At 38.5% G+C, this 12679-nt stretch overlaps 1 long non-coding RNA gene across 1 annotated transcript; it reads right to left on the reverse strand.

Annotated features, from left to right (window-relative positions):
- Nucleotides 1–289: 289 nt before the first annotated feature.
- On the reverse strand, nucleotides 290–12461 carry LOC140163149 (uncharacterized). Its single transcript, XR_011860412.1, has 3 exons — nucleotides 12149–12461; nucleotides 2767–2921; nucleotides 290–1381 (listed from the first exon to the last, which is right to left on the reverse strand). It is a non-coding gene; the product is annotated as an uncharacterized lncRNA (long non-coding RNA).
- Nucleotides 12462–12679: the final 218 nt, after the last annotated feature.

Below are 12679 nucleotides of genomic sequence, written 5' to 3' on the forward strand. Positions count from 1 at the left end.
GGGTTACTACTATTTGCCTTAAAGTCCTGGAAGATTACATATTAAGGCCAAGTAAAATAAATAACATGTATATCGTCTGGAAGCAGTTATTATTTGTTACAAATTTACTATTCATTTCTGTATAAAATTTCAATTGCAAAGGCTTTGTCAACACATAAAAATGTGGAGGCCCTGATATTTTTGACGGTATTACTACTATACCACTAGCTTGAACAAATTGCCCAAAATGGATGAGGGAGGGGACAATATACATGTTATTTTACTTGGCCTAAAAAAATAATGGAGACTGAGACTCGCTCAATGAAGTGCAATTATTTCAAATATAATTGAAATTTTTTAAAAATCAACCTTGTATTGGTTTGAACAAAATTGCAATTTTCACATCTAACCTTAAATCTGCTTTTTAATAGATTTGACCTTCAGTATTTAGGATTGAACCATTAATATCATCATTAGGTGTCATAAATCCTAGAGTGACATAAATGTATAAAAAATGTACCTTCATGTTTGTTGCATAATAAATGATCATGCTTCTTTTCAGTCTTTCTTTTCAGTCTCAAGTTTATTTCATGTAGAACCTTTCTGATTTTAGGTAGTAATATTTTGTCATATGTACATTTGGCCCCTGAATATGGATGAAGCAAACCCTTCAATATAAAGTATACACCTACAAGGCTTTATCCATGTTCAAGGGCCAAAAGTAAATATGACTTTTTTTTCCTGCATGTACTTTGGCCCTTGAACATGGATGAAGCAAACTCTTCAATATAAAGTCTACACCTACAAGGCTTTATTCATATGTTCAATGGCCAAAAGTACATATGAGGCTTTTTCCCTGCCCAGTGACGGATTTACCTTTTATTTCTTAATCAGATAATCTGTTACCCTCACAATCCAGAATTTAAAATGTTTCATAGCATTACTGAGGATTTTCAACCACCTTATTATATTCTGCTAATCTATCCTGTGAGAATATTTGTGCAATAAAGTGATTGCTTTCCTGATTCTCCACCAATTGTAAGTCATGATACTGATTGTGTATGTAGAACACGGCAACAGTTTTCTGAAATTTTTTGAGTTTAAAAGTCCATTTTCCACATTTCCCAGCTTCACATTTACTTGCTTGGAAATAAAGGTAGTATATTTCCACTTTGTGTTCAAGGCATTCCAGCCTGGTTGGTAGCTGCAATTGGTCTGAAAGGCATGCATTCCTATCATAGTGAAGGCTAAGAATATATAGAGTCCGAGCATTTTAATAAGAGTTACAGTGGAAGATGTCTCCATGATATTGATTTTCAGTGATCCCAATCGACTATTTTCACTGCCACCATGGCACTGTCAACGCTGTTGATCAAGTCATGGTACTTTCTGCCGGTCCTTTCTGAAACAACAAAATAACAATATTGATACAAAAGTTATAAACAGAGCTGTTGGACAATTTCATTATTATTATCCACACCAGAAGCCGGTGAAGTTATTTTGTTATCCACAGTTGCGGAAGCCTGTCAAGTTATAGTGTAAAATGTTCTTAAAATCCCTGCACTTCCCAGGCTGCACTTTCAACCCTATGTTTTATTTTTACAGTCCATCTTATTTGTTACATTACACTACTCACTAATGATATTTCAAGAATACTGCTATCTTCAGTAGACAACAACCCGACTATTTTAAACCATGTTGTTCAATGATATTTTGAAATCAACATCATTAAAAATCTTGAGGGTGTGTGACCAGATTGTGGTCCAAGTGTAACACTTTTTGTTTTCTACCTCACATTGAGGCATGCCACCCAAACATTCTTATTCCAAATTTGCTCCAGTGATTTGGATTCTAGAATTATCTGTATTCCAGTTGTTCATTAGAACAGTACATCTTGGCAGGCCTTGGGCAATGTTTGAGGGGTTCCCTAACTATGAAGGAGTTTCAATAGGAAGTTGCCTAATAGCACACAGTAAGGGTGGATCAACATAATTCTACGTAGAATTTCTACCCTGTAAATTTCGTGACCATAGAAAACCACAAGGTTATCCGTCCCTTGGGAGAGGGCGCTGTTTTGAGGTTTTATGCTCTGGACATATTTTTAACTCCACCCAATTCCAAACTAACTGTATAAAAATGCTGTGCTCATGATGCCATAAGGTCTTTTCCTTCGGCCGATCTAAAAAGGGCAGGCAAATTTGCGCCCTGTTTCTGGGGTTATAACCACTCAACTACCATGTTTTTGTTCATACTGCCTCAACTATCTATTTCAGTCCTAAAATTTCACTGGGGTTATGAGAAAATATGAGATTTCACCTGATAACAAAATCTGCATATTGATGGGATACCAATTAAGTGGGGGGGGGGATGAGGCCCCGGGATGAGGCTGGCAATCTAGTCACCCACCTTTACTAGTCCATGACAGAAAAGAGGGTGGATAATTTGCTACCAAAGAAGGGTACCATACCAATTCTAGCAATGCATTTTGAGAAAATACATACATGTAGATGTACAGGGTGTCCCAGAACAATTAAATCACGGTACCGGGCAAATGAATTTGGTCAGCAAATCCACAAGTTTACTATCTTACCCATGCACTTACTGCTTAACTGTGGTGTTTTGTAGGAGATTTAATATCTTTAAATTGCTCTGTTGTCCTTCAGGCACAATTGATGAACTTGGCTAGATTTCATTAAGATGGGACATGTGTAAACAATCAGGTTTGAAAAAGAAATTCATTTAAAACCATACCGTGTGACTTACAGTAATTTAGCGATTCACACTTACATTAATTTTGTTCTTCTAACACCTTCCACCAGGGTGCCTTTATGTATTGCAGCATTACATCAATTTACATGTATTTAATGATGGATCAATATGCAGAAAACATGTCCTCAATTGATACATGTACAAGTCGAACTATGATCTGAAGTGATCTGCACCTGAATAATAAAACAAAAACCAGACCCTTATTAGTTAATAACTCAGAAAATAAAAGACAAGAGATGTACATAAATTTAAGCCGCCTGAAATTAATCATTTAAAATAGCAAATGAACATGATGAGGAAAATATGCATGCACACCCACACAAGTGACTTAGGCAAAATTGCAACAAAATAACAAGCACAAAATTCAGTATTGCCTGAGGATACAGTTTTGTCATAAAACACTGGCCCAGATGCAAAGAAACATGTTGGAGTCCATGCCTCCTCCATCCATAGAACCCATTCAACATGTTCAATTCGCCTATTGCACGGTTCCGCCATATGCGAGGAGAACCTCAAACTGGCAATAGACATGAAAGGAAGTATTACGTAACTTTACGCAATGTTATATGACTGGTTCAATTCCCATTCATGCATGCTGCCAGATCGAGGCTCTCCTTGCATGAATGGCAGACCGTGCAATGGGCGAATAAGAACAAACTATGGATAGTGTTTGAGAAATACATACTGCATGGCTTAGTTTAATCATCTGGTCATGGTGTGGCCTGCTCTCAGATCTTTCCCTGGGAAATAAGGTTTTTTCAAAATTGGGTCTTTAAATTTTCACACATTCTAAGTTCTCTCTAAATACTTTTAAACATAAAATTGTTAAGTTTTTTACAAAATTATGAAAGTTTTTGGTAGCCTTTAATCATGTATTTAATAGGGGCAGTGGAATCTTACAGCCTGTGGATCCTTTATGGGAGTGTTCAGAAATACTTTGGTGGGGGGGCTGGAAAAAAATTTGACCTCAGATGACCCCTGGATGACCTCGGGTGATCTTGGCCCACTAACTGAAACAAACTTGTTCTGTCTGAGGTCCAGATGCACCCACCCACCAAGTTTGAGGAACGTGCGACCATAGTCTCCGAGAAAATAGGCCGGAAAACAGTTTTTACTAATTTGACCTCAGATGACCCCTGGGTGACCTTGACCCACTAATCAATACAAACTTGTTCTGTAGTAGGTCAAGATTCACCTACCCACCAAGTTTCATGCCCAAATGACAGTTTTACTAATTTGACCCCTAGATGACCTCTGGTGACCTTGAACCACTAACCAATACAAACTTGTTTTGTCCCGGGTCAAGACGCACCCACCCGTCAAGTTTGAGGAACGTGCGACCCCCAGTCTCCGAGAAAAACAGTTTTTACTAATTTGACCCCTGGATGACCTTGACCCATTAACCAATATAAACTCGTTCTGCCTGGACTCAAGATACACCCACCCACCAAGTTTGGGGAATGTGCGACCCCTAGTCTCCGAGAAAAGAGGCGGACAGACAAACAGACAAACAAACAAACAGATTCTGGTGAATTATGGTCACTAGGCGGTTACCCGTATTTGGCGGTTCTCGGCTGTCGCGATTACCTGACTGATGGTGACTGAACTCAGCAAGTTTTATGCCCATAGGACAGTTTTTACTAATTTGACCTCAGATGACCCCTTGTCACCTCAAAATGACCTTCCAAAATTTGCCTCAAAAATGTTGACTGTACCCACCAAGTTTCATGCACATACGACATTTTTACTAATTTGACCTCAGATGACCCCTGGGTGACCCCTGGATGACCTTCCAAAAATTTGACTATAAAAGTTGACTGTACCCACCATGTTTCATGCCCATACGATAGTTTTTACTAATTTGACCTCAGATGACCCCTGGATGACCTCGGGTGATCTTGGCCCACTAACTGAAACAAACTTGTTCCGTCTGAGGTCCAGATGCACCCACCCACCAAGTTTGAGGAACGTGCGACCCCTAGTCTCCGAGAAAATGGCGGAAAACGGTTTTTACTAATTTGACCTCAGATGACCCCTGGGTGACCTTGACCCACTAATTGACCCACTAACCAATACAAACGTGTTGTTCTGTCCCGGGTCAAGACGCACCCACCCGTCAAGTTTGAGGAACGTGCGACCCCCAATCTCCGAGAAAAAAGACAAACAGATGTACAGATTCTGGTGAATTATAGTAAGATTTTCACGGTAAAGGGTGTAACTTTGGATTTTTAACATTTTAATCCGTAGTGTTCTAATAAAGCCACAGAATTCAATGATTTTTGGCCACATAAGTCATCTAGTTAGCAGCCGGGTTAGCAGCTACCTTGGGTAGCATAATCATCTTCAGGAGTTACTGCGTTCAGTTTTAGCAGGCTTAAATGTACCTAATATTGCCATTTTGAAAACTATAAAAAATAGTAACATTTTGTAAAACCCTGTGTTTTCTTCAGTTAGTTCATGGATAATTTTTCTATCCTGAAAGTACAGTCAATATGTTCAGTAAACACTGCCACATTAGACTTAATTGTGAACAGCCCTGTATTTTTGAGAACCGGACTTTGATATTTGTCGTTTCGGAGGCTTCATTTTCCGTTAACAATTGTTAACAAACTTTGTGGGTGTAGCTTTGGTTCATAATTCTTGGTTATTTCTTCACTTCTTCTTGATTCATAACAGTTGTTATCTTAACTTGAAATGGGTCACAAAAATTAGTCGATTTGCATGCTTTTAAAATTCAAAGAGCCGTTTTTCCGTTAACTTTTTTGAAGCCTCCGAAACAAACTGTTCAGCAAGCTTGTGCAAATATAAATAAAAGAGCTCATCCAATCTATGTATCAAAATGTAGCAAAGTAGATCCTCAAGTCACATGTTTTTAAATCGTGGAGATATATATCACCGTTTGAAAATGGGACCCAATACAAACTTTCCGTTAACAATTGAAGCCTCCGAAACAAATGAAGCCTCCGAAACAACAATAAGATTAATTATCATCTATGCATATCTAAATTGGTGTGTTTCATACTGATATCTGCATTGTAATTATTACTTGATATGTGCAGAATGTCATAAATTAAAAAAATTTTGACATTATGGTTAATGTTTGAAAAATATACTGATACCCAAAAAGTCTGTTTCGGAGGCTTCACATGCAAAAAACACATGAAAAAATTAACATGTGATAAATCTACAATATCTGCCGCATAGAATCATTGATTCAATACACACAAGAAAATAACAGCTTAGATGATCCCAACACTGTTGTTTAAAAAAAAACTGCTTCTGCAATGTTTAACAATTGTTAACATGAAGCCTCCGAAACAAAAAAAATGACTTGCTGTGATAATTTAATTTTTGTCACAACTGAAATTCAATACTTAGAAGCAAAGCATGAAAATTGGTCATTGTTATATTTTTTACCTTTTTTTTATGTCAACTTGTAGTAGTTAGCCAAATATTTTACTTTTATGATCACCTGTGTTGTTAACTGAAGTCTCCGAAACACAAATCGCTTGAATTGCCAATTCTAAAAAATAACCCCAATTTCTGTGAAACTTGGCTGGGAGGTTCCTTTCATCAAGTAGTATTTGTACATGAAGTTAGACATTCAAATTATTTTAGGAACCCAATTAAAACTTAAAAAATATGTTTAAGGTTTGGAAATTTCCATTGTAAATGACACTTGATGTTAAAAATTTTCAAAACTGCAATTACAAACATAGCAAAACATGGTATAAAATTTAACTTATATCTGTTGACTTACTTTGGAATGGGATTTCACATACATGTATTCCAGCTTTCATGTCATAATTTTCTGAGGTTATGTAAAATACATTTTTTCTTAGATTTTAACCAAAATGTTATGGAAATGTCAAATTTTTTATTAGAAATCAAAAGGTTTAAGCCTTGAAACATTATTTTACTGGAATTTAAGTTGCTTCTATGCATGATTTCAGTAAACAGAAACATATTTAAGTGGTTTGAAATTTTGACCCTAAAAATCAAAAGTTACACCCTTTACTGTGAAAATGACCTTATAGTAAGATGTGGAATTGAGGAAATGTTTCAAAGTAGCATAAGTATGTTTATGCAACCCACTGAACCCGGTATTAATAAACTATACATTTATGATTGGAATCAGTGGCGACGGAAACATTATAATTTAGGTGGGGTCGCGGACGAGTATATTTTGTTCTGGTTTTAGCCCAAAATACAGGGGCGTAGTGGCACAGACGAAAAAAGAAATTGCAGTTGCAAATACATACCGGTTTTGTTTTTAGAGAGACTGGGCCATATACATCTCAGCTCCCACCCAGTAAATTGGTACTCATCCCTGAGGGCTAGGGTGTCTGTGTGCTCACTACTCACTCACTGCACACTGCCAGGAAATTTTTTCGGGGGGGGCATTAGGGGGGAAAAGTGAATTTCAGGGGGGGCAAAATCAACAAAGTTTGCGCAAAATTACCGTTAAGAAGTGGGAATTTTCGTAATTTTTGTTTTTTTCTGGGGGGGCAACAGGGGGGCAAGAGTTCTGACTGGGGGCATTTGCCCCCATGCCCCCCCTGTGGCGCCGCCACTGGACATTTGTCCAATTTTGAGATGTTTATAATTTATATTAATTAATATCACACAGCCAAATATTTCTGAAACGGTAACTTTCAGTTATTATTATTATGATGATGATATTTTTCTATAATATTTGAATACATTGCCCTTCATTTACATGTATGCTGCACACAACCTATAGGGACACTGCAAGTTAACTGCGAGTTACTGCGAGTTGACAATTTACATGCAGTGTGTAGCTGTGTGTCACACCCGTACCCTGGCACACATGCAAATACCCCCACCTGACTGCTTTCTGATACAGGTGGTCTGATACATGTAGTTTTTACCTTCAGGAGTTACCTGTTCATGTGTGTGTCTTTGAAGTGAAATGTGTATGGTTGGTTGATGGGGTGGGGTGGGGTTTGGTAGGGTGGGTTTGTATAGGAGAGCAATATGTGGTGGATACAAGTGGACTTGACTCAGCTTGGACTCGGATGAGCTGGACTCAGGTACAAGTCTGGAGGCCAGTCAATTTTTAACACTGGATCAAATGCACTTTTGTTGTGGTTCAATACCGGTACTGGAACATTTGCATGCGCACCCGCAGCGCGCGAAGTTTTTACCCCCCCCCCCTACGTACCGAAAAAATTTGAACCCCACCTGTTCATACACCCAGAACTTTTTAACCCCCCTATTCAGAACTCCTAAAATTTTATGACCCCCCTATACTCTGCAGCTCTTAATAGGCGGGGACTCATAACATCGTGGATTGATAATTTGATATAGAACAGCGTACACACGGCTGGGCGCAGCAGTTACGCAAACTGCGCTTTGCGTAAAGATGCGTGCTTTTGTGAATTTACGCGTGCGTAAGTTGGAACTTTATTGACTCGCACAGTAACAAAAACCGAATAATTCCCACCTATTAAGAGCTGATCATAGTATACATATTTTCCAGCCCCCCACCAGAGTATTTCTGAACACTCCCTAGGTTAAAATTTACTTTTTGACATGATTATAGTAGGGATAGGTTAAACAGCCTTTTAAAAAGGGTGATGTTTCATATTTCTTAGGGAACAGGCTTATTTGATGCAGTATGATCTCCTGAGCATTTTGACACCATTTTCATCCAAATTGGCCAAAAAATGAGTTGGTGCCGGCTAAAACAAGTATTTGGACAGGGGGTCTGTGGGGGGGGGGGGGGTCTGAAAATCAATATTTTCAACAGTAATCATTATTATATGCCTAATTCTGTTAAAGTTGGTGCTGATTTGTATGTAATTGATGTCTAGAATTCCATTTATGAAAGTTGCATACAAATTGGAGTTGTCGTTTTCTTAAAATGGCTGTTTTACGTCCAAATATGGATGTGAGGGCGCTTTGCATAAAACATGCACACATTCTTTTCACAAAATTTTTTAATGATGCCATCTTGAAGATAATCACATGTGGCATATCCTCAAGAAATTTGGGCATTATAATGCTTTTCGTTTGACCGTGGCACCATTTTTCGTATTCTCATGAAGCCTTCCATTGAAACGTACACGTTTGAAAGTGCATTGACCCCTGTACAGTTAAATGGGAGCATTCTATGAAATATTCAAATGGCTGCCAAAATCAAACCGTACTATGTAAACCGCTCAAATTTCTTGAGCAGGTACTAACTATGATTATCTTCATACATACATCATTGAAATTTCCGTTTGAAAGATCGTTTGCATGTTTTATGCAAAGCGCCCTCACATCCATATTTGGACGTAAAACAGCCATTTTAAGAAAAGGACAACTCCAATTTTTATGCAACTTTCATAAATGGAATTCTAGACATCAATTACATACAAATCAGCACCAACTTTAACAAAATTAGGCATATAATAATGATTATTGTCAAAAATATTGATTTTCAGACCCCCCACAGACCCCCCCTGTCCAAATACTTGTTTTGGCCGGCACCAACTCATTTTTTGGCCGATTGGGATGAAAATGGTGTCAAAATGCTCAGGAGATCATACTGCATCAAATAAGCATGTTCCCTAAGAAATTTGAACATCAAGATTCCTTAACCCACCACTAATTATAGTGCAGTGGCGTAGCTTTTGAGTACTTTTTGCCCAATTTCACTCGCATTTTTAGTTTTTTTAGGAAAGTGCAGTCTCATGCCTGTGATAGGGATGTTCATAAAATTTTGAAGTTTAATATTTTAGCTGAAAGTTCTTTCATTTGAAAGAGAATCAAATTACCTAAACAATAAGGGGTCAATGATGTTTCTAGTGCATATACTTTTGAAGCAGGGCTGTCAACTTTTTGGAATTGCTTGGCGTGAGACAGAGGCGTACCGGGATTTGCCGACTTCAATGTTCATTTTGAAGCCACGGCGCTCGAAAATGTGAAAAGCGGTGGGTAGCAACAACAATTTTTTCATGGCGATGCGTGAGATTTTCCCGGGGGGGGCACTCAACTTAAATTTTGGTAGGGGTGTGCGGCGCGGAGCGCCGAGCTTTGGGAACTGAGAACTGATTTTCAGGTAAAATAGGGGCTTGAAGAACTGAAATTTGGGCCAAATTATAGGCTGTTGAGCTAAAAATTTCAACTTTTTTTCCAAATTTGAGCTTAAAGAGCTACAATTGTCAGAGTTTGAGGCTCAAAGAACTGGATTAGATTCAAATGTGGGGCTTAAGGAACTGCCGGAGAGCCTGAAAAAGGGACCCTTGACCGCCGCACATACCCGTACCACCTTAACATGTGAGTGCCCCCCCCGGGGAGATTTTACTCAATTTTCAGCTTTTTGCATGAGATTTACTTTCAGGTGTGAGATTATACTACCTTGGCGTGAGACCGTGAGAAAGTGACCCAATGCGTGAGACTCACATCACGGCCAATGCGTGAGAGTTGACAGCCCTGTTTTGAAGTTACAGACAAAAATAGCGTCACCAAATTGCCCAAAATTTTGTGTGTGAAATTGTGACAGTAGGCACATGTACAATGTACACTACTGTATATGACCCCAGATGACCTCCTATTCTTTACTGTAAGAAAGCTGTTTTGGATGGTCTTGATTTACACACAAATTGCTTTTGCGCTTTAACGAGTGTCGAGTTGGTGGATCATAGATTGCACTATGTGATTTATGAATCCAGTATTATGCCAGTACCAAAGTAAGTCAAAGTCATTTAGGTTTTGGTTGTCAAAATGAATTTGTAGTGATTTTTTCCATTGAGCCCCACAGTAAAACCATTTTTGGACCATACAGGCACATTCCACTTCCCTATGGACGAATAGCGCCACCTATAGTGTGTGATGTGAGCCTGCCTACCTGTGATAAGCTTCACTCATTGTTAAGTGCCTGTGTGCAAATCCGGGTTTGTGGTGCGCAGGGTAAAGGATACAAATTGGCACCCCAAACCTGTGAATGTACTGACTACTGACGGAAATATTTTTTGCCCAGCTATTGTTGTTGACCCCCAACTTTTTGTAGCCTGAAGTGCTCTAATCAAATGGCCCAAGGCTTGTAAGGTCGTATAAAATTAATGTTTTGAGAAAAGAAAAAAAAATCTGACAAACTCCAGAAACTGATGAGGCCAGGAGGGAGAGGGCAAGAACCAAAACATCAATTTCATATAGACTATAAAGGGAGTCCCAATCAGAGTCCATGCTTTTGATGACAGTGACCCCCCTACCTTGGGTATATATCATATTGTTTATTCTCATTCATATTTGATTTGATTTAAACACTGTTTTAATTAGCAACATTTTACAATTTTAGGAAATTTAATATTGTTTTTTTTTTTTTTGTTGCCCAAAAGTCCCAATTTTTTTTACACTCGCATAAATTCATAAAAGCATGTGTCAGTCACGCAATACGCAAAGCACACTTTGTGCAAGATGTCCCGGGTTCAATTCCCCGCAGGGGAGACAAAAAAAAATTAATTCCGCTCTTCCCGTGGCTCATCTGGTAATGGCAGGGCAGATGACCCTTGACAAAAGACCTTGTTACAGTCGGTTCCAATCAGGGTAATAAGCCCGATTGTTGGCTACCCCAATCAGGGTAATAAGCCCGATTGTTGTTAAGTTCCCCCGAATGGAGTCTGATTAGGCCAAAAAAAAAAAAAGAAGGTTTGTCTCACTCACAAGAAATTTAAAAACAAATGCGAAATGCGATTTTTTTATTTTTTTTTTATTCCCGACTTTTTTTCATGGTATTTTGAGAAAAAAGTCTGATTTTCGCCAATTTTTCCAGAAAAACTAGAATTTTTTGAAATAAAAATATTTCCGCATTTGTTTTTGTCAAATCGTGGGATTTTACAAACGCGCGCGCAAGCTTTGAGACGAACCTTTTTTTTTTTTTGGCCCTTAGGAGCAAATTTTGATGTTTTTAACATTTTTCCCAGAATGACCAACAAAAGTGGGGGGGGGCATGGCCCCAACCCCCTTCTTTGTGCACGCCACTGTCACTGATGATCACTAAAGTAATAGGCCTATTCAGATTCCTTTTATAAATTAACCATCGCATATATATGTGCGTGTCATCAAGCGTGTGCATTGGACCATGTGCAAAATAATATGCGCTGGACAGCTAGCAGTACGTTTAATTTGTAAAAGGAATTCTGAATAATAGGCCTACCTGACAATGATTAAGCTTAATATGATCATGATGATATTTATACGGTGATACCCAACTGGTCAGAGAAATTGAAACAAAAATAAAACAATCAAAAGCGCTATAGGCTTGACCATGCTATACTACAGTGACTATGCATGCCATGCATACATTGATACAATGATAGTATTGATACATGCATACAATGACATGCATACTGAGGCTTATCATACTCATTTCATGTCATGATTTACTTACCGTATAAAACACCACGGTGTTGAACTTCACTCAGTTATTAAAGCTGTGCCAAACTCACAAACCAGTTCACACGTCTATAATACTGCTTCTTCATACTGCTAAATGTTAGCTTTTTGGGTAAATAGTACTGGTTCCGAGAATAAATCCAATAAACATGATAACCAAACCCACGGCGTCCCATGAAAATAATTTTAATTTCAGGCAACTTTAGGGACAGCCCGTGGTACTACTAGAACTGGGCCAGTACTTGTGGCTTGAACTGGGCAATTGCGAGTACGCTAGAATTGGCCCAATAAAAGTGTTACTTTTGCCGGCCTAGGATTGGGGCATTTTTTATAGCTCAATCCGTGCCGCTAGATCTTGCCCAACACTGGCCCAGTACTGGGATTGAAAAGTGGAAAACCGCTGTGTACAGTCAACATTTGGAGTCAAATTTTGGGAAGGTCATCCGGGGTCACCCAGGGGTCATCTGAGGTCAAATTACTAAAAACTGTCGTATGGGCATGAAACTTGGTGGGTACAGTAAACATT

This window comes from Amphiura filiformis, chromosome 10 (genome assembly GCF_039555335.1).
Source record: "Amphiura filiformis chromosome 10, Afil_fr2py, whole genome shotgun sequence".
In the NCBI taxonomy this organism is placed as follows: domain Eukaryota; kingdom Metazoa; phylum Echinodermata; class Ophiuroidea; order Amphilepidida; family Amphiuridae; genus Amphiura; species Amphiura filiformis.